The sequence below is a fragment of the Crocodylus siamensis genome, chromosome 4, assembly GCF_052110815.1.
Source record: "Crocodylus siamensis isolate JL-2025a chromosome 4, ASM5211081v1, whole genome shotgun sequence".
Lineage (NCBI taxonomy): Eukaryota > Metazoa > Chordata > Crocodylia > Crocodylidae > Crocodylus > Crocodylus siamensis.
The window spans coordinates 41,569,238-41,590,154 of NC_143398.1; positions in this window are offsets into that span (position 1 = coordinate 41,569,238).

The window sequence follows — 20,917 nt, forward strand, 5'->3', positions numbered from 1 at the left end:
CTTTAAAGATTAGTGTTAAACACAGCCAAGAAAAAGAACATCAAAGTTTATCTTACCCAAGTCCTGGGCTCTGCTCCACAGTACCGGCATTTCAGTCTGGTAAAACTTTCGTGTCCAAGTTAATGAACACTCCAATCTTAAGATTTAAAAAGGGAAACTCTTGGGGAATTATTCACATAGAAAACACGGGAAGTGCTTTGCTGAGTCAGCACTAGAAACCACAAACCAAAAAGCCTGGGATTAAACCCTCTCCCTTGCCCCCTGCAGCAACACAGTTTAGAAACAGTACATAAAACAGAAGAAGACAGACACATTGTTTTAAATTACACTGCTTTGAAACCTTGTTTTTGGGTTGCATTATTGAAGATGGTATGGGACTAACAGAGGGAAACGTTTTAGGTGCTCACTTAAAAATAAATGTAGAAAAGTGCTAGAGATGAAAAGGTGAAAACTTATCATATGTGAAGAGGAACTATGGTTGGAGTTATGTCACCAGATTCGCTATATTACTTTAGTGATAAGCACATGTACTGTCAATGCTTTCACCAGAGTAATGTAAAGCTGTGAGGTTTGCATAAAGTGTTGTGGTTTACATGGTATGCACAGGTGTAAAGTATTGTCCAAAAATGTATTCTTCTAATACTATTAACTGAGTCCTATCCAAAGTACATTCTCAACAGTAAATAAATAACTATTCCACACAGACGAGTGATTGAAGGATAAATGGCATTGTTAGTGAAATATGGAGCCTTTTGCTTCTCAGGTTACTAGTTTGATTCTAACCAAATTTGACACTGACCAGAAATGATAGATTTCTAATAGCAACTCATTTTCCAGTGTTCAACAATTGGCATCTTGTGCAGCAGACAGACTGGAAAGATACAGTCTAATCCAACTGAAACCCTGGGTGGTAGGTTCAATAGAAAGGCACAGAAGTAGGTGGGCATTGAAATAGGCCATCTTTGCTTTAAAACTGTTCTTCCAGGTGATGGTTGAAGGGGTAAAGGCGGAAAGATCTTTGCTTAGGCAGTCCCCTTGTATTACCTATTATGTGATTAATATAATCACCAGTTTGTTTTCTTAAGGATCCAGTCTAGTACCTTTGATCTTCACAATCAACTGACTGGTTGTTTTTAAATTCCTTCTTGTGAGGGGAAAAACAGTACTTTTTCTAGGGGGAACCCGTTAGCAGTACTTTCTAGTTAAAATGAAGTAGGAGGCCAGGATTTCATTAGGATCAGGAGTTTTGGGTCTATTCCTTATCCATTCCCACATATAGCTGGAGTTTCACTGAGTGGCATCTTCCAAGACTGAATACTGGGAAGGAAATTTGGTGTAAAGGGTCAATTTGGTTCCCTTTAAATGGTGCCAAAGCGAACTACTCACATTAAGGTCCTGATGGCAACCAGAGTACTTTGGAATAGGCTGCGGGCTGCACTGTTACACTAACTGCTCTAATGTATAACAGAGGACTTGGGGAATGCAAAGGTATCTAAAAAAGGCTCCTTTGCATCATTTTCCTAAATTGTACTGTGTGTTTCTCAGCTGAAACCAGTGATATGGGCTTCAGCATATTAGCTGCCTATTATTAAAGTTACACTCAAGTGGAATTATTCTGTCCCTGGTACAGGACATAAGGTGACCCGTAAGTAAAAACATATTATTCCTTAAGACTTGAAATACTCTGTGGGAACTGGGGGAAGCATTTGAATTACAAATAAATTTGTCAAACTCCTACTAGTTTTCCACAGCAGTTCTGTTCTTGTTCTTGCTTGTAAGCTACAGGGAGCTGTATTACAATTCCAAGTAAAGCAAAGCAGAAGTACGGGGTAGATGCCTTTCTGTAATATATGCTTTAGTCAAACAGAAGTAACTGAACTCAATCTGAGGGTAACTGAATGACATTCTCTGAACTGTGTTATAAGGGAGGTGAGACTGGATAACCTCTCGGTCTCTTTTGGCCTGAAAGTCTTTGTCAGAAAATGAGGAAAGGGATATTTCTGAATGCTTTGTGGAAAAAAGGAATTTGTAAAATCACGTCTCATTACAATTCACCAATGTTACAATTAACTGTCTCAAGTGCTGTAGAAATGTTAAATGTACCAGGTTCTTTGGCATTAGATTTATGTCGAGTACCCATAAAAACCCATAAGACTTATCACATGCAGTATGCTCATTGTGCAAAAACAAACTTTAACACAGCTCTACAAATGGGTGAGTAGAAAGTTGGAGTTACTTTATAGCTGGCTGTACAATGCAGACCTCCTGAGAGTGACAAGCTGTAAAGGAATTCCACATCTCCCAGATGCAATCAGCCTTTCCTGGAGAAACCTAATCCCTATCTAATAAGAAAATTCTTCTTCTAAACTGTGTATGTAGTGTCTGCCTCATGCACAGGGAAACAGTAAAAGAACTCAACCAAGCAGTTCTTGTAGGAATTAATATTGCTAATTTTCTTCTCTGTTCAGTTATAGAGATTACATTAGATTTGATTATTTTCAGAGATGGTATTAGACTGGTTATTTGCAGGTCTATTTCTCTTATGTTTCCCAAATTATGGATATCTGAAAATTAGCATTTGGCCATAAAGACTGCCTCTTGCATAATTTAGGCACATTATTCCTAAGGAGAGAAAGGAGAGAAGATTACGCTCATTTTCAATTAAGAATTGGTGAATTATGAAAATGGTGTTGCATATAACACCATATTTTATTAAAGAGGGGAAAAAAGCTTGACATCCTGTGAAACACCAAGTTGAAAGGGAGCTTGGGAAGACTGGTGTTTGACAGTTTATGCATCCAATTCATGATATGTCATTACAAATTCATGGAAATAAAGTAATGAGATGGCAGTTCCTGTAATAAAGGGTAACATTGTCTCTCTACATCTGGATCACCGTTTTTATACAGTGTGTAAATATACATTTTCCTGTTAACTATTTACAGTGACACCATAGAAATCAGTGGGTCATATTCTACAGTACTAAATTTCAGTCACAACAAAGTTGATGAACACTCCTATAAATACATACGGTTGAATTATTATCTCACCGAGCACATCTACATGAGACATTTACTGTAGCTTAATTAGCTCCACAGTTAACATTGTGGGCGGGTCCAGATGCATGTACATGTGCCTCTTGTAGTGTTTCAAAGCAGCTTAAGATACAACAAGAGTCACAATGGGAAAAAAAAACATTCCCCATGCTGCATATTTACACCACGGACTCTAAATTTGATACCTGGAAATCCAAGTATCAAAAAAAAGCCCACAGAAAAAAAGTGGAGCAAGACACGGTCCAGGATCATGTCGTGAGGCAACCAGAGGCTTCGGCCCTCCAAAGAGATGTTCTGGTAGCTGGCCAGAGAGTCTCTATGGCTGCTCTTTGCCTCTGTGCTGCAGCATGCTGCCTCCCTGTGTGGGGCAAAGAGCGATGCAGGCTGAAGCGTGATCGAACCGGGCTCTGTGCAAGGTAAGTAGGGACTGGGTGTGGGGGTGGGGGGAACTGGAGAGGGGGCTGTGTGGGTGCAGGGGACTGGGGGTAGGGGGGGCTGCTTGGGAGGAGTGGATCCCCCTGCCTGACCCCCCACACAGCCCCCACAACAGCAGCGGCCATTAGGACACTCAGGGGCCCCCTGGCACAGCCCCACTGTAGTGTGGGTCAACATAGCATGATGTGGCTCTGGCCGCCTGGCACCCAGCACCACCTGTGCTACATAGTGTGGCCCCAGCCTGGTGTGGGGCTATGCACCTTTGGGCAAGAGCAGTCCTCTCAGGCTGTTACCCAGAGGCCCAGCACCACTTGCAGGGACTATGTGTTGTGCCAGGCCGGATCCCGCCTCCATGGAACCAGCCCGACCTGGTGGCGTGTGGGGCCTGTGGAGGGAGGCAGAACTTGGCCTGGCATGACACATGGTTCTTGCGAGTGGCACCAAGCCCCCAGGTGACAGCCACAGTGGCCCGGCCCTGCCCAAAGGTGCATGGCTGGGCCAAGCCGGGACCATGTGATGTGATACAGGCAGCTGAGCCCTGCTCTGAGCTGAGGGAGTGCTGTGCCAGGAGGGCCCCAAGCACCCCAAAGGCTGCTGCTGCTGTGGGGGACTGTGGGCCATGCAGAGTGGGGCTGTGTCCCCTGTGGGTAGGCATGTGTGCCCTGTGGGGAGCGAGTGTCCTGTGTGGGGGCTGTGTGCTATGTGCCATGTGGGGGGAGGGGGGGCTGTCAGTGAGCTGTGTGGGGGGAGGTGTTGCTGCCTTCAGGGAGAGGCAGGGGACCTACCCCTCCTAAGCAGCCTCCCCACATCCACAGTCCCCTTACCCCCACAAACCTATCATCCACATACCCAGCCACTAACCCCAAACCCCCGCACAAGCCCTATACCCCACAAACCTCACCCCTACAAACCCTACACCTACAACCCTTCACATATTTCACACTTTGCATGCCCAGCTGGCCACATGGGATGGGGCAGGACTTGCTGGTGGGAGCTGCAGGGGCAACTGCCACACTACAGCTCTGCTGTGTGCCCACACCAGTGCTGGGATATGCGGCCCCAGGCTGCAGGGGGTGGGGGGGAGATCTTGGTCCCAGCAGCCATTTGTGTGGTGTGATGGGCTGAGGTGAAGGGTGGAGGTGGCAGCAGGGGTGTGTCAGAGAGAGATGGGGGTTGAGTTTGAGGCATGGTCTGGGTTGGAAAGGCCTCCAGAGCCAGGCTTAGAGCCCCCCTATCCCCCTAGAGCAGCCTGATCCCCAGTCGAGGCCTTCCTGGGGCAGCCTGGAGCAGGGAGCAGCAAAGATTGGCACTGCTCAGAGCCTCAATGCATTGGGTGGGACAGAGCTGCAGCTGGACTCATGTCCTGGTGCTGGGACAGAGCTGCAGCTTGGAGGGAGCTAGTGGGGGCAGGCAGGGGCTGCAGGTCAGAAGTGAGAGGACTGGGGGAGTCAGTGGGCTGATTGTCAGGGGCAAGGGCAGGAGCAGTGCCACACATCCTGGTGAGCAAAGAGGGTAGGGGCAGCTCTGATTTTTCTGACAAAAAGCCAAAAGTAAATGCCAAAGTGTATAGATATTTAGAATCCATTGTATTATGATGATAGAGGCACTGTTAGGCTTCTTCCAAATTGCTTTTAACTCGTAAAAATATCAGTAAAACAGTGCCCAACTGATCTCTTTCTCTTATATGTATGTATATATGTATGTATAAACAGTCTTTTGTTTTAATTGTGGAATAACATGGATTTTGGAGTATTTTAAAGAGTGAATTGGGGATTTTTTTAATCAGAATTTGCAGTTTTTAAATAGGGAACACCAGGTTTTCTGCTAGTGAGGCAATTGGCAAGACCCAGGCAGAGGAGCCTGTCCAGGACTGGCACTCCAGACCCAGCTGGAGGAGGTAGCTGACCTCCTGGCCATTTGGGGTCAGGAGGATTTGCTTTGATAGCTCAAAGCAGGCCACCACACTGGGAACATCTTCTAGGCGATAGCTACTGAAATGGCAGGGTGGAGACACACATGGCAGCAGTGCTGTACAAAGGCCAACTGTGCACCCAGAGCCCACTAGCAGCTGGCCCAGAGGTGCAGATACCTCTGTTGTGGCTGTGTGGTCCCTGTCCAGGTCTGGCAGGCACACAGTCTTGGGGCCACATGCTGTCACATGTGGCAGCAGGTCAATATCCAGGCAATACTGCTGCAGTGGGTAGAGGGTGCAGGGCACTCTAGGTTCGGGCTGATTCATCAGTCCAGCTGGCACAAGGGGCTAGTGTCCCCAGATACCAACTGGCTGGGCCCCAAAAGCTCCTGTCTATTTGTCTCATTAAATTAACATGGGCAATAAGGTCCATGTGGCTAACTAGTAGCCCCTACTGTATGGGGGCTAATGGATAAATGAAACAACAAAATTCTGGGGACAAGAGAGGCAAAAACCAGGATGGGACTGTTGTATGGGCCAAGGGGTCAAAACATGAAAATAAATGCTTCCGAGGTGGACACAAGCAGAGCCCAGAAGCTCCTGAGAGCAAGTGAAATTGAGCTTCTCACCAGGGCACCCTTTTCTACTGCTGGGGTCAGCACAGGGCAGGTTTTTATATTGCTGAGGCCCCACAGGTGCTGGCCCCAGCCTTTAGCTCACCCCTGGTTGAAGATCCATATTGCCCCAAGTGGCACAACTTGATCCACACCAAAATGCATGTCCAGACACATACACGGAGGCAAAAATCCCCAGCACAAATTTGTGCCACTCCTATGTGAACTGCTGCAAGTGCACATGCCTGCATGTGTGGACATGTCCTCTTAGGCTGGAGTAAACTAATTTATGGGTACTATCCTGCTGCAGACTTTCTTACTTCACAGCAGTGCATGTGTAGATACTGCCCTGGCTTACTGGGGTATGAAAGTCCTTCAGTGTGTGAGTTGCCTGTCAGCTAGTCCCACACTGGAGCACCCTCCTGCCCCAGCCAGCCCCTCCACAGCACATTGAGCTGGGGGAGGGGAGGGGTGGGAGCAGCCCCAGGCTGACAGGCTGACTCCCAGGACCCCCTGCCAGTCAGGGCTGCTCCAACCCAACTCAATGTGCTTTAGTCCTGGGTGCATGTTTGAAAAGTGTGCCTGGGAGCACTAAACTCTGATGCAATACAATCCAGAGTTTATTACTTTGCATTAATTGCACATGTAGATGCATCCATTGGGCACTCTTACACATGCTCCAGAGGTGGGGAGGCAGCATTTTAATTAGAGTGACTATAGAGCCACTCTAATTAAAGCACCACAGTATCTGATGTATCAGTGTTCCCGCACTTAAAACTGGTGGTGGGAGTGCTTAAACTAAAGCTTGTTGAACAGGAACATTGTTACACGAGACACAGGAAGCTGCTGGAGCATAGTAATTACTGTGCTTCAGCAGACTTAATTAATCGAGTCTGCTCCAGTGCGCTATAATTACAGCATGTTGGAGCAGCCTCTGCACTCATGTACAGGCACTCACTGACACTAACTTCATAACAAACAAGTGCATTTGGTTTTAATGACTGATTTGATTTCAGACGCAAGGCTATTAGGGTGATAAAAAAGCAAATTTATAGAGAGGCATGGGATAGAGATTTTTCTTCTATTCAATGATGTGTGATTCTTGATTTTATTTTTCTTGACCTATCATCCTTTTATCTTTGATATTATCCAATAGTTTGGCTTAAATTTCAGGTGGCCTTCTGAAGTTTAAGATAGGGACACATGACATGTTTTTAAACTAAAACCTCAAATCACTAAAAACTCAAATCAAACACAAATTAAACATTCTAGAAAGAACAAAAGCTAACATGATTCACTGCTGCACTTTGAGGCACTTTGGAGATATCTGTTTCTGACCAGAACCTGAAATCAAATACGTGAAACACTGATAATAATAATATGCTAATGAGGCTAGATTCAACATTTTGTTGTAGGTCCTTTGTATCAGCTGGTTGTCACAACCCACTCCCAAACCCTCAGTGAAATATTCAATACACAGAGCCCCTCTGTATTACATTCCAGGATGGACATAAAGTGATATTATGGCAAGACATGGGAGGTTATGGAAGTGATAGGACATATTATGGGTGGGGGGAATGGGGCATGGTTGGGGAATTGTAAAATACGCCTTGAGAAGCAACCTTTCCTTATGTCAGGGGTCAGCAACCCCTGGCATGCATGCTGAGCATGGCACGCGAGGCCATTTTGCTCAGCACACCATGGCCAGCCCCACCTCTGGGTAGCTGCTGCCAGCGACGGAGCCTGGGCTGCTTCTAGCAGGGCTTGCAGCATCCCAGCTTCCTGCTGCAAGCAGCCCAGCCTCTCGGCTGGCAGCAGCTACCCAGAGCCGGGGCCAACTGCAGCCAGGAGGCTCCAAACATCTGTGCCAGGTTCTAGGCTCTGGCATCAGCTGGGTACTGACACGTTGGAGCGGGCGGTGGGGGAGGGGCCTGAGGCAGTGCAACCCCGGTCTCTCCCCCTCTCCCAGCACAGAGGTGATAGCAGGGTTCCAGAGCCCGGCACAGCTGTTTGTAGCCAGCCTGGGCTCTGGGCAGCTGCAGCAAGCAGCGGGCAGGCTGCAAACAGCTGTGCTGGGCTCCACAGCTCCGGCATCAGCTCCACACTGGCAGCAATTTCATGGGCACCTTGGGGTGGGCTGCGCTGCGCTGCCCCACTGTCCACTCCGAGATGTGCATACAGTCACCGCCAGCACAGAGCTGATGCTGGAGCTGTGGAATCCAGCGCAGCTGTTTGCAGCCAGCCCGCTGCTTGCTGCAGCTGCCCAGAGCCCAGGTTGGCTACAAACAGCTGTGCCGGGCTCCAGAGCCCAGTCACCAGCTCTGTGCCAGGAGCAGGGAAGAGACCAGGGCTGTGCTGCCTTAGGCCCCTCCCCTACTGCCCACTCCAATGCAGGTGCATGCGCCGGTACGGAGCTGATGCCGGAGTCCCGCACAGCTGTTTGGAGCCTCCTGGCTGCAGTGGGCCCTGGCTCTGGGTACCTGCTGCCAGCCAGGAGCCCGGGCTGCTCCCAGCAGGCAGCTGGGATGCTGCAAGCCCTGCTTGGAGCAGCCCAGTCTCCAGCAGCTACCCAGAGCAGAGGTAGCTGCTGACAGCCACAGAGCCTGGGCTGGGGGGTAGGGGCACAAGCAGGGCATCCTGCCATGTACCCCTTGCCCTCATTTTGTTTTTCTGGTATGCTAGCACTCTGGCACCTTCCAAGGTAGGCATTGTGGTGTTTTTCCGCACTCCGGCCAAAAAACGTTGCCTACCCTTCTCTTATGTGAATGGCTGCCTCAGCCCCTGCATAGCTTCACTGGGAGGAGCAAGATGCCTGTCCCCTGGTGTCTGTACCATCTGAAGGATGGTGGCCCATACTACTTCCAGTCTAACTGAAAAGTAGGCAGTATGGGAAATCACATGAGACTTCTTATTCATGTGCAGAAGGTTTAGATAGGCAGATCTCCAATCTTTACACTGTGTCTCTAAACCCAAATCTGTTCTCTCAGCTTTGAGAGATTCTCTTGACACTGATCCTCTCTCTCTTTTGAGTTATGGGAAAGGAACTTGATAGGTGAACGCTAGAAGTGAAAATTAGCAGCACTGGAGAGGACTGCTTTTCTGAAAGGAAGGAAACTAGGTCCTTCTGGCCAAACCAGGATGTATAGTCACCCCACTAATGCATGTTATGATTCTAGAATATCAGGCTGTCAGTGTACCCATGCATCTTTCTGTCAGCAGCATCCTTTGGGTTGCCCTGGTTGAGGGACGAATGGTGCACCTGAACTGTTTTCAGGGATAGGAGGAGGTGCTAACTCTTGTTTTGTTATCTTTAATCCTGACAGTACATGCACAGGGAAGAAAAGAGGGTTAAATTTTACTTACTTTTCTCCTCTTTAACTAAAAGAAGCAGATGAGAGAGAAAGGCCTCTGCCTACATTACAGAAAAGAGCGTGGTGTCCTGGCCAGGCCTGAAAGGACAAAAAGTGTGAGGAAAGGTCATTCACTAGAACAAAATTAACTAGATATCAACACCTTAGGATTTCCTTGGGGTTTTCTGGTTTTCCTAGATTATGCCTACATTAACAGGTAGGTCACTAATTGCCCGATTTGATGGGGTGCTTTGATCCTTTAATATGTGTCATATACAATACTTCACTGCTACTTCATTATGTCACATGTAGGCATGCTGTGGAAAAGACTTATTTAGTTGAGGATGTTGCAAGTATTTTAAACAAATTCCCTTTTTATGTTTGGCTCAGATATTAGCTTCCAAATCTATAAGTCACTGTCTGTTCTGGCATTATCACTCAATGTGTGGCTTCCATCTTACCTTATCTGGGCATTTGTAAAGGTTGCAGCTTTCAGTTAAGTGCTGTACTCTTTGTTGAACACTGTGTTCACACAGGTTGCCTAAGATATTCATTTTGTGAAATGTTGTTTTGAAGTATCCATATCCAAATCTCAATGTGTTCAGATCATGCACAATGTGGGACTCATTTGGTGTTGGTATAAAAATGCTGTAGGAATAAATCTAAACTTTCCCAGTGGTTGGCCCCCTCCACTGCTGCCCACAGGTTTGGTTCAGTATTCCCAAGCTTTTCCAGGAGCTTGCGGGCTTCATGTACAAATGGTTTACTACTTTTGAGCCTCTTGGGTGTCTATACAAAAGTTGGGAGGCTGCTCCATCATGCTGTACTTACAGCACGTTAAAGCAGACTCAGTCCAGTCTATAGGAGTTTGCCAATTAAGCACGCCAGGCAGCCTCCGCGTCTCACATATCATCATCCTCACACTTCCAAATGGCAGTGGGCACACTTTAACTACGGCTCATTCAATGAGCTTTAGATAAAGTATCCCCACCACCATTTTGTAGTGCAGGGATGCTGATGCATGAGATGCTCTGGGTGCTTAGAGCAGCTCTTGGAGCTATTAATTAAAGACCCCCTTACCCCCAGAGCATGTGTAAAAATACCCCTTAAGCCTCCATCTGTTCAGGTCTTCAGATAACAGTTGATGGAGCAACTGGTTTTCATCATCTCTTGCCTCCATTACCAGTAATGATGTTAGGGTCTGTCTTCTTATGTCATTTGGTCTAATGCCTGAGAGTACAAGGAGTGTATCTGTGTAGGTTGTGCAGTCTGTTAGGAATCTTAGTGCACTGTTGAGTACAGTGTCAAGCTTTTTCGTATGATCATATAGGAGAACAGCATTCTGCTGGGGTATACAGTATTGCAAGTGTCATAAGGAACTGGTAGGGGAAGCTTGGCGGGGGCATGTCCCCCCCATGACAGGGCCATCCCCTGCCGCTGACACCGCTGGCAGCTTTTCTGGGTGCTCACTAGTTTCATCCCCTCCGCCCACACCACCAGCAGCTTCTGTGGGTGTTTTCCAGCCTTGTCCCCAATGCCACCACCGGCACTGGCTTCTGCAGGTGCTCGCCAGCCCCTTCCCCACCACTGCTGCTGGCTTCTGCGGGTGCACCCCCAGACTAAGGAGTTACCCATGGCAAGTGTGATGGTTTTGCGCAGATGAAAGGGTCTGAGAGTGGATCCCTAAACAGGATTCAAACCTATACCTTGAATATTTTTGGCACTCACATAAATTATATTTGTCATATGATCAGCCCCCTGAATGCACTCTACAACCATGCTGTGACACACATGCATGGCTGCAGAGTGCTTTTAAAGTGGTGATTGTGTGACACATTTACCCTCATCAAATGAGGGATCAGATGAAGGTGCTCTGCTTTGGAGTAACTTAGGAAATTTGTGGTTCCCTAGGATTAATTTGTGGCATGATTGCAGGCCCTGCCTCCAAAGCTGTCTTAGGAAGGGAGTGGGGAAGGGGGAGGGAGAAGCAAGTTGCTGGCTGGGTTTTGCCCAGGCTGAGCTGGAGTGGGGGAGGGTGGATCTGAACCCCGCTGCTTTGCAGCCCCTGCCCTGCTCCAGCTCACCAGGTTATCTTTCAGGTAGGTTTGATCCCCACCCTGACCCAGCAGGCAAATATTGGGTGGGGATCAAACCTGCCTGGAGGAACCCAAGAAGTCTGCCTGCAGCCAGAGAGCTGCCTCTCTCCCCCAGCCTTATTTAAAGTGCCATGAGTTAGAGTGGGGGCCTGCATGTCTGTCAGCACAGTTTGTAACATAGATTACTGTTGATTTAAATGCGTAAATTCTGCCCTTCAGTACTCTGAGTTTACATCAGTGGAACTCAGAGCAGAATTGGGCTTAGAATCTTGATGCAAACTTAAAGTACATCATTACATTTGAAATACATGATGATTTTCAGTTTCTCCTCAAAAATCTTACCATCTCCATACAGGTAATTCCACACTTGTACTCAGGCACACCGGGAACATTCCAGGATTGAACATAAAAATCCAGATGATTAATGAACACTTTTTCCATTGAGGAAGAATAGGGCATTTGAAGTTATTGAAATTGTTACTGCTTTTCCATTTATAGCAACAGTTAGCTGTCACAAAATGGGACTTTAGCAGCAAGGAACTAAGACAGCCTATGCAAAACTATTTATTTATTTATTTATTCATTCTGCTTATATGCCATCCTGCCCACAAAGGCTCAGGGCAATTTACAGTAACACAATAGAACAACTTATAAAGCAGAAGGATGATTAGAGAACAACAACCCTCCCCCCAAACTTAGAACTAGAATCCACATAAAACAGAAACCCCCTAAACTTCACTTTGTTTACTAAATGCCTACCCAAATAAGTAGGCACTTCCAAAAGATGTCCAGGGTTGGGCTTGGTAAGCCTTAAAGAAGAGTTGTTTCTAAACTGTAAAAGATACTGCCTCAGAAAAGTTAATTATTCTTTGTATTTGTTTTTAATCTTGGAAGAAAGTTACTCTAAATCCCCTCTCTCTTTCCAGCATATTTATAATAAATTCCCCTACAAGTATAATGTGTTCTGTTAGTTTGCCCTTTGTTTTTGTTAGGAAGCATTTAGGACAATGTGTCCCTTTCAGTGAAATGTTGCAATATTTGAAATAGTAATTACTGAATGCCAGAATTCATTTTTCTTTAATAATTATTCCCTAAATTGAGTTGACAATCCCAGGCATTTAACTCATTCATTAAAATTCAGTAATGATTTTCTCTTATGGCTTTCTCTAGCAGTAATGACATGCATTATTATGCATCACTAATTTCCATGAAGAACAATGAGGCACTATTTTATTGGCATCTAGAATTACACTACTGTACTTTGCTGCATTCCTTTTAAGAGACAAAGGAAGCAGGAGTCATGTAGTTTGAATCAAGTTTACTTCTTCCAGCTATCAGAATGTTCTGCCACATCAGCAAAGTGTTAAGAAACCTGTAAAATATTTTAAAACTATTTTAATTGTTGCACAATAATTGGGATGACTCTCAAACTCTTTGGCACCTATTAAGATTCTCAGCTATGCCTGAAGGCAAATTTTTACACTGTGAATAAAATTTAATGAGTGTTTAAACTTATGTTTGAAATTAAATGCATTCAAATGATATATTTTGTCATTTTCTTTGTTTTGTAAATATACCCTAGTAATTGCATAATGTGAATGTAATGTGTGTAACAGCAGGAAGGACCAGGGATCTGTCTGCAGAGCTGTGTTGACTGTTAATTTGGACTGCAACTCCCAGAAGCCCCCAGGGGCTGTGGGGAAAGAAAAAAAAGGAAGAGGCTGGAGTAAAGGGAAGAAAGAGCAGTGTTCACGTGGAATTTGGTCAGCTCTACAGAGAGGAGTGCACAGTGGAGCTAGAGACCTTACTGGCTTGATCATCAAGGACTGTGGACTGAAGGAGCTGGACTCAGACTTGGGGGCAGCTGCAGGCTGCTTTTTGAGTGTTCTAGGGACTAAATTTGGACCAAAACCCTGCAGTCTCTGATTTTCACCAAAAATTCAACAATCATCACCCCTCCATCAGACTATCACTTGAATACTCTAACACCAGCATTTCCTTTATGGACACCATGATCAATATCCAAGATGGTAAAATTCAAACCCATAGATGAACATACATCTCTACACAGCACCAGCAAATCACCCCAAACACACCAAGCTGCAATATACAGCCAAGCTCTCCAATACCACCGAATTTACAGCAAGGAGAATACCTGTCACCACCACCTTACTAATATCAAAAGGGCCTTCAGTCAACAAGGGCACTCCTCCAGAGAGATAGATCACAATGTTGAAAGAGCCACCAGGATACCACGTGAAGATTTACTGCAGTATAAAAAGAAAATCCCCACAAATCGAACACCATTACTTATGACATATCACCCTTCTCTGGAACCTACACAGAAAATCCTCAAGCTATTGCAACCCATACTTGAAGACAACCCAATTCTTAAAGAGATCTTTCCATTCTTAAAAAGAACCACCCATCCTAGCCTTCAAACAAGCACTGAACCTCACTAACCTCATCTAACCCCAGAGGCAAACTGCTTATGACCCAAACCACATCAACAAATGGCTCCAGACTATGCCAGGACAAGAAGTTCAAAACCTGTCAACATATCTTTACCACCCTCACTACAACTACACCCCAGAACAGAACCATCACCATTCCTGGATCTTACACCTGCACCTCCAGAAATGTTATATATCTCATCCAAATGCCCCGAGAGAAAATATGTTGGAGAAACCAAAAAACTGCACACCAGAATGAATGCACACTGAAAATCTATCAAAGACAAGAATACCCAACCACCTGTGAGCGCACACTTCTCACAGGACAATCACTTCCTCTCCAATCTCTCAGTTCTAATCCTCAAAGGGAACTTACAAAACACCTTCCGTAGACAGCCCTACACATTTTACTTCATAAATCTACTGGATACAAAAAAATCATGGATGCAATACAGACATTGGTTTTATGACACATTACAACCTGTCTGACATCTAATTCACCAGGTGCCTGCCTGACAGCCTCTTTTCTACCTTGTACTCTATCACTACACTGTCTCCCTTCATTTTTCCCCTGTTCTCTTCCCCCTCCCCCTCCCCCTCCGCTTAGCTTCGCTTCTCTGCCTCACCTTTTGTCTGTTGAATTCTACCACTTCCTAAAGGGGGTTGAGATGCTGAAAGAGGCACATGTGAGCTCGTCCAGACGTGCACTTTATGGTCATTTATGTTTATAGCACATGCCATTCATTTTCTGTTTCCTCACTAGATGACTAAGCTTTACAGGCTAATTCCATTTATGTGGGAAACAAACTTTGGGCAACCTATAATTGATTTTTTTTTAAATGATCACATGAAAAAAAATACAAAAAAAACTCATGGCAGCATGGATTAGAATACAGGATGCCCCTACCATGTGAATGCCCTTGCTCCTATACTGCTGGTCCTTGTCCCAGGAATCTTACATTCTTTGTTCCATGCTGATTCAGCTTTGACAGAAAGGGTAGAGTTAGCTTTTTTCTGCAGTTAGCGTATATCCTTATGGTTGGGTCACTCTTCCTAAGAGTAAAAGATGTGGGTTTGAACACCCCACGTGAGAGGAAGGTATTGAACCCAGATTTAATAGGCATGTTGCTGCATGGAGCAATGAAGCTCCCATGTATGACAGGAGCAGGGGAGATGCTCCCTGACAGTCCCCTGGCGGTGGGGAGGTAATGGCCCAGAAAAGGCTGAGAGTCAGCCTTACCTTTACTTAGCCAAGCCCTGGAAGCATAAGTGCATGTGGCTCTCCTGCACTGTTTTAACAGCACATTTTCCCTGTGTGTGGGAAGGCATGTAGCTGATGACATCATAAAAAGGCACATGGAGCTCCAGCAAGAGGCAGCTGAAGGTGAGGGAGCAGCGGCAGTGTTGCCTACAAGGAACTCCCCTGTGGACCCTAGAACTGATGAACTCAGGCTCAAGAAGTCTACGGGCCAACAAGAGGTACAGCACTACTGGATTTCGTCCTGGCCAAAGAAGATGATCTAGTGAACAACCTGATTATCAAAGGGAAGCTAGGCAGCAATGATCATGAGATGATCACTGTTCCCTTGCATCACAGGCAGGGAAATCAGTCAGCAGAGGTGATATCCTTGATTTTAGGAAAGCTGACTTCCACAAGCTTGGTAAGGCCCTGATGGACCATTGTCCAATACGGAGGGGAATCCAAAATGAGGTTGTTCATTAGGGACACAATCCTCGGAGCACAAAGGAAGTCCATTCCAGATCACACAAAAGGCAGCAAAAGGGCTGGGAGACCCCCTTACCTCAGTAGGAAAGTCACAGACATCCTGAAATTGAAAAGAGAAACTTACAAGGGATGGAATTAGTGAAATACCACCAAGGAAGAGCACACAACAATAGCCATACCTGTAGGGACAGGAATAGAAAATCAAAGATGGAAACTGGATTCAAATTGTCAATGGAAATCAAGAACAATAAAAAGTCCTTCTTCAGATACATAGCAAGTCAGAGAAAAAATAAGGGAAACACTAGACCCATGCTGAAGAAGATGGAACACCTAGGAGGAATCCAAACTCCTAAATGAGTACTTCGTGTCAGTTTTGCACTAGTCCAAGGGTGTTACCCTTTTTGACAGGATACAGGATGATCAAGGTAGGGGCAATCACCCACCATTAGTTGGTAAAGGTCTTATGAGGGAACATCTACAGAGTCTGGATACCTACAAGTCGGCAGGACTGGATGAACAGCACCCGAGAGTGCTGAAAGAATTGGCTGACATCATCGCATGACCCATGGCAAATCTATTTGCCAACTCGTGGCACTCAGGAGAGGTTCCAGAAGATGGCCAATGTGGTGCTTATCTACGAGAAATGAAAGAAGGAGGATCCAGGGAATTACAGGCCAATCAGTTTGACAGACCTTAATCCCTGGAAAAATCCTGGAAAAAAAAATCAAAGAATCTATCAACAATAGGCTAATGGAAGGCAACATTCTAATAGATAGCCAACATGGCTTCATTGCAGGCAGGTCATGCCTGACAACCTCATTTCCTTCTATGATTAGGTAACATGCCACCTGGATAAGGGAGACGAGGTTGACATCATATACTTGGATTTCAAAAAAGCCTTTGACTTGGTCTTTCACAACATGCTCGTGGTAAAATTGGGGAACTGAGGACTCGATAACCCCTGGTGGCTAGGAAACTGGCTCCAAGGCAGGACCCAGAGAGCAATAATATGTGAAACTGAGTCAACATGGAATTTTGTGACCAGTGACATCCTTCAGGGTTCAGTACTCAGATCGGTGCTTTTTAACATATACATTAATGATTTGGATTCAAGTGTTAAAAGCAAACTGGCAAAACTTGCAGATGACACCAAATTATGGGGGACTGTGGTCACACTGGAGAATAGGCTGAGGATACAGGCTGACCTGGATAGGCTTGCAAGGTGTGTGGATCAAAACCTGATGATGCTCAACACCGAGAAGCGTAAGGTATTCCACCCTGGGAGAAAAAACCTGCAACATACTTACAGGTTCAGCGGTGCTGCACTTACTAGCACCACAACTGAAAGAGACCGGAGGGTCTTGATAGACCATAGAATGAACAGGAGCTACCAATGCAATGCTGTAGCTGGCAAAGCAAACAAGATGCTGGCACGTATCTACTGATGCATCTGAAACAAGACTAAGAATGTCATCCTCCCACTTTACTCGGCCTTGGTGAGGCCGCAGCTAGAGTACTGCATCCAGTTCTGGGCACTGCACTTGTGGAAGGATGTGGAGAGGCTTGAGAGAATACAAAGGAGGTCTATGCGTATGGTTAGAGTTATGGAGAGCAGGCCATACAATGAGAGCCGGAGAGACTTGTGTCTGTTCAGTCTGGAGAAGAGAAGACTCAGAGGAGACTTGATTGCAGCCTATAAGTATATAAGGGGCATGTATCAGGGACTGGGAGAATGTCTGTTCACCAGGGCTCCCCAGGGGAAGACTAGGACTAATGGTCATAAATTGATAGAAGATCACTTTAGATTAGACATAAGCAAAAACTTCTTCACAACTCAAGTGTCATCTGACCCCAGCAGTCTTTCCTGCCCAAGCTCAGGGGGGCTGGACCTAATGACCTTGAGAGGTCCCTTCCAGCTCCTAACATCTATGAATTTATGAATGAATCGATGAATCTGTGACCCAGGGAGATCTGACAAGGATGCCAAGGGGCTGCCAACGAGTAGCTTGACGGGTTCTGAGACTACTGAATCAGGCAGCTGCACCTAGCCTCCGGGTTAGAGAGCAAGGGCTTGATTTGGGAACCTCGTGAACCAACAGACCTCCTTTAGTTTATGACTTTGTGAAACAATAAAAGATTTAAATTGAACATCCAGGTCTGAGCCTGTGCTTAATTCAGTCCTTATATAATTCAGCATCAAACTCACACACAAGGGGACCAGGTCACTAATGAAGTGCCTAAGGGTGATACCCTTGTGTCATAGACTGTGAAAGCAAGCGGACATCAGGCAGGGCACAGAGGTAGTTTATTTTGTGTGGCAGCCTGGTACTTTATAACTGCCACAACTTCATCCAGTTGGCAAGTAGACAAGTTGTAAAGGAGATGGTGCACCAAATCACTTGACATAACACCAAGCCAACCTGAGGGTGGAAGACGACACTGTTTCTGGAGGTACCTCCCTTTCCATCAGTAATTTTCTGACGAGGAAGATGTGCCAGGCTAGTCAAAGGGAGCCCACCCCAGGGCAGGAGGCTCTAAGCACCTAGTGGGATATGAAACCAGAGGGCTAACGGGAAGTGACTGGCACAGGGACTGTAACATTTGGGCCTGTGACCCTGGTAACAGCCCTACCCCAGGGACAAAGTGACTGCTTTAGTCACTGGACTATAAATACCCAAGCCACCATCCCAATAGTTTTAAATGAAAGCAGCCCAAACTACTTTTTGTGACAGACTCAATTCTTTTGATGTATATTACCCATTTTCTGAGCATGCCTACCTCTGTGGGCCTCTCAGGAGATTTAGGAGGAGGAATGCTTCATTTTCTACTTCTGTTTAGGTGTAGGTGGGAGCTTAATTTATTTATTTATACTAACTCTCTCCAATCAGAACCATTTTGGTCATCACAGAAGCAGAACTGAAGTTGACCTGAGGACTAAAATCAAACTTGGAGACATCTAGTGAGCTAAGGGGTTTGTAGGGTTAGCCAGAATCTTTTGGACTTAAACACCTCAGCTGCACCTAAGACATGCTTTAAGTTGCTTTCTTGGATGACATTGTAAATCACCTGCCTAATATCATGGAATAAGTTTTCATCAGAACTAGGAACTGAATCCAGAGCACTGCTAATCAGTCCAGTGTCTGAACCAGGAGATTTCAATGCCTTAACCCATATGCCTCATAGTTTTCAGATTTTAGAGATACCAGTGTTCCATCCATATCAGTAAGAGCAGAATTTATCTTACTGGGGCCATTTGCTTTTGTAATATATGCAGGAATTGGCCTGTGGTAGTTTCAGTTATTTGGTTAATAGATTAATTTCCAATGGAACCAAAAACCAAAACGGATTTTGAACGTAGAGAATTAATTTTCCTATGCCTTGCCTTTTGTCTAGTTGAGGCCAATCAGCAGTCCTTTTTAAGGCTCTTTTGCTTTCTTTACAAGCTAAGCTGTTGGGCATTTAAGCCAAAGCAATTGGTTACTTTAAATTCCTGTTATTTTTATTAAATGTATTGAATTTGCATTTATAGCTATAGCCAATTCTGGAAAATGCTGTTACATTCATTTGCTTTGCACTCATTTGAATGATGCCTGAGATGCTTATTCAGTTGGAACAGTTATTCATTAGATATGCAAAAATTTCAACAGACAGTGTAGATTTGGCTCCAAATCAGACAGTTGTCTTAACTAGGCATACTTCCTATTATCAGAGATTTGGGTCCAAAATCATCTCCCTTAAGTGAAGTTACTTTAAGGGTGATTTTTGCCCATTGTAGATTAGCCCTATTTATACTGAGCAGCAACAACATCCAATAACTTCTTAGCTTCAGTAGCAGATGTGCATGCCTTTGGGATATACTGGTAACCTAGTTTCCTATTTAAAGACAATTACATTCAAACTGCTTGTCTACCAAATCTTTGTCTGTACTATGTCTGTAGTAGTTTACACCATTTACCTACTGCAATTGGAAGTTATATGCTGTTTTGTTAGCATTTGTGGTCTAGTTTCCCAGCTTTTCACTAGGTTCAACAGTTTTGGGTAAGCAGAGCCACTGCATCCCTTGCCCTGGGAAACTATTTACCATTGTAGGAGGTATGACCTCCAACCAGTGAAATCCAAAGAATGAATCAGGCCATGTTTTAAGTTAGTGTAATTTAAAGAAGGAAATAAATCTGTTGCAACTTGCAATTTGTGGCAGAAAGGCAAGAGGTGGTGTTTTGACAGTGAACATCATTTAAATATACTTGGATCAACTTCAGAAATATTTGTTAAATACTGTATAACAAATTCTATTTAGCCTGGTTCTCTGCACATAGTTCCTTTTAAAAATGATGTGATGTGGGTGTTTGTTTTTCCTACAAATTGCAATACATATCACGAAGGAGAACAGATGATGAATGATGTATTGTCACTATGTACCTGAGGGTATTAAAGAACAGGAAACAGCTCTGCAAATAGGCAAGATACATACTATACTTCTCTCCCCAAACTTTCTTAAAATATGCCAGTCAGTCTGTGGATTTAATATGAACTATTAGAATTATATATTGAATTCAGATTTCAGTTTGAAAGAAACCCGATTTTAGAAATTTGCAAGCAATAAAGAACAGCAGCTTTAAATAGATTAAACTATTCCTAAGCAATGTGTCTAATGGTCTAGAAACAATATTATGTGGGGCACACTGAGTCTTGCCATTTTCAATCAACAGAAATATCATGGAGGGTTGCTTAGATTCTTCTACTAAGTCTAAACATATGGTTCATAGGATAAAATGGATCAATTAAGTCATTTTATTTGAAAATGAAGGCAATGTCATAGGAAGAGGAATACTGAATAAAGGTAGAGAGAAGAGCACATGAAATACACTAGAAACAGAAAAAGATGCAACACTGATCCTGAAGGTCCTAAATGTTGCAGATATAAAAAAATGACATAAAAATGATATTAAAAAAGGAATGTTGTGTTTTGATTTGAATCTAAAAGTGTATCAGTTTTGTATTTCCAACTTGTTACAATGCCATGTTTTAGGTGATGTAGCTTTCTGTTGTGCTGATGCTTGATGCTTTTGGAGCTTTTTGCACCTTTATTGAATGAGAGAAGTGGTAAGACACGTTTTGTGACAGTACCAATTAAGGTTTCTCTCTGGAGAGATTTGCTGAGAAAATCCCTGATCAACAGGCTTATGTAGCTTACAAAAGGCACATGCTACATGTCTACAACCATCCTTGTCAGTATAAGATGACAGTGAGGAGGATGTTCGACTACCAGTTTAGT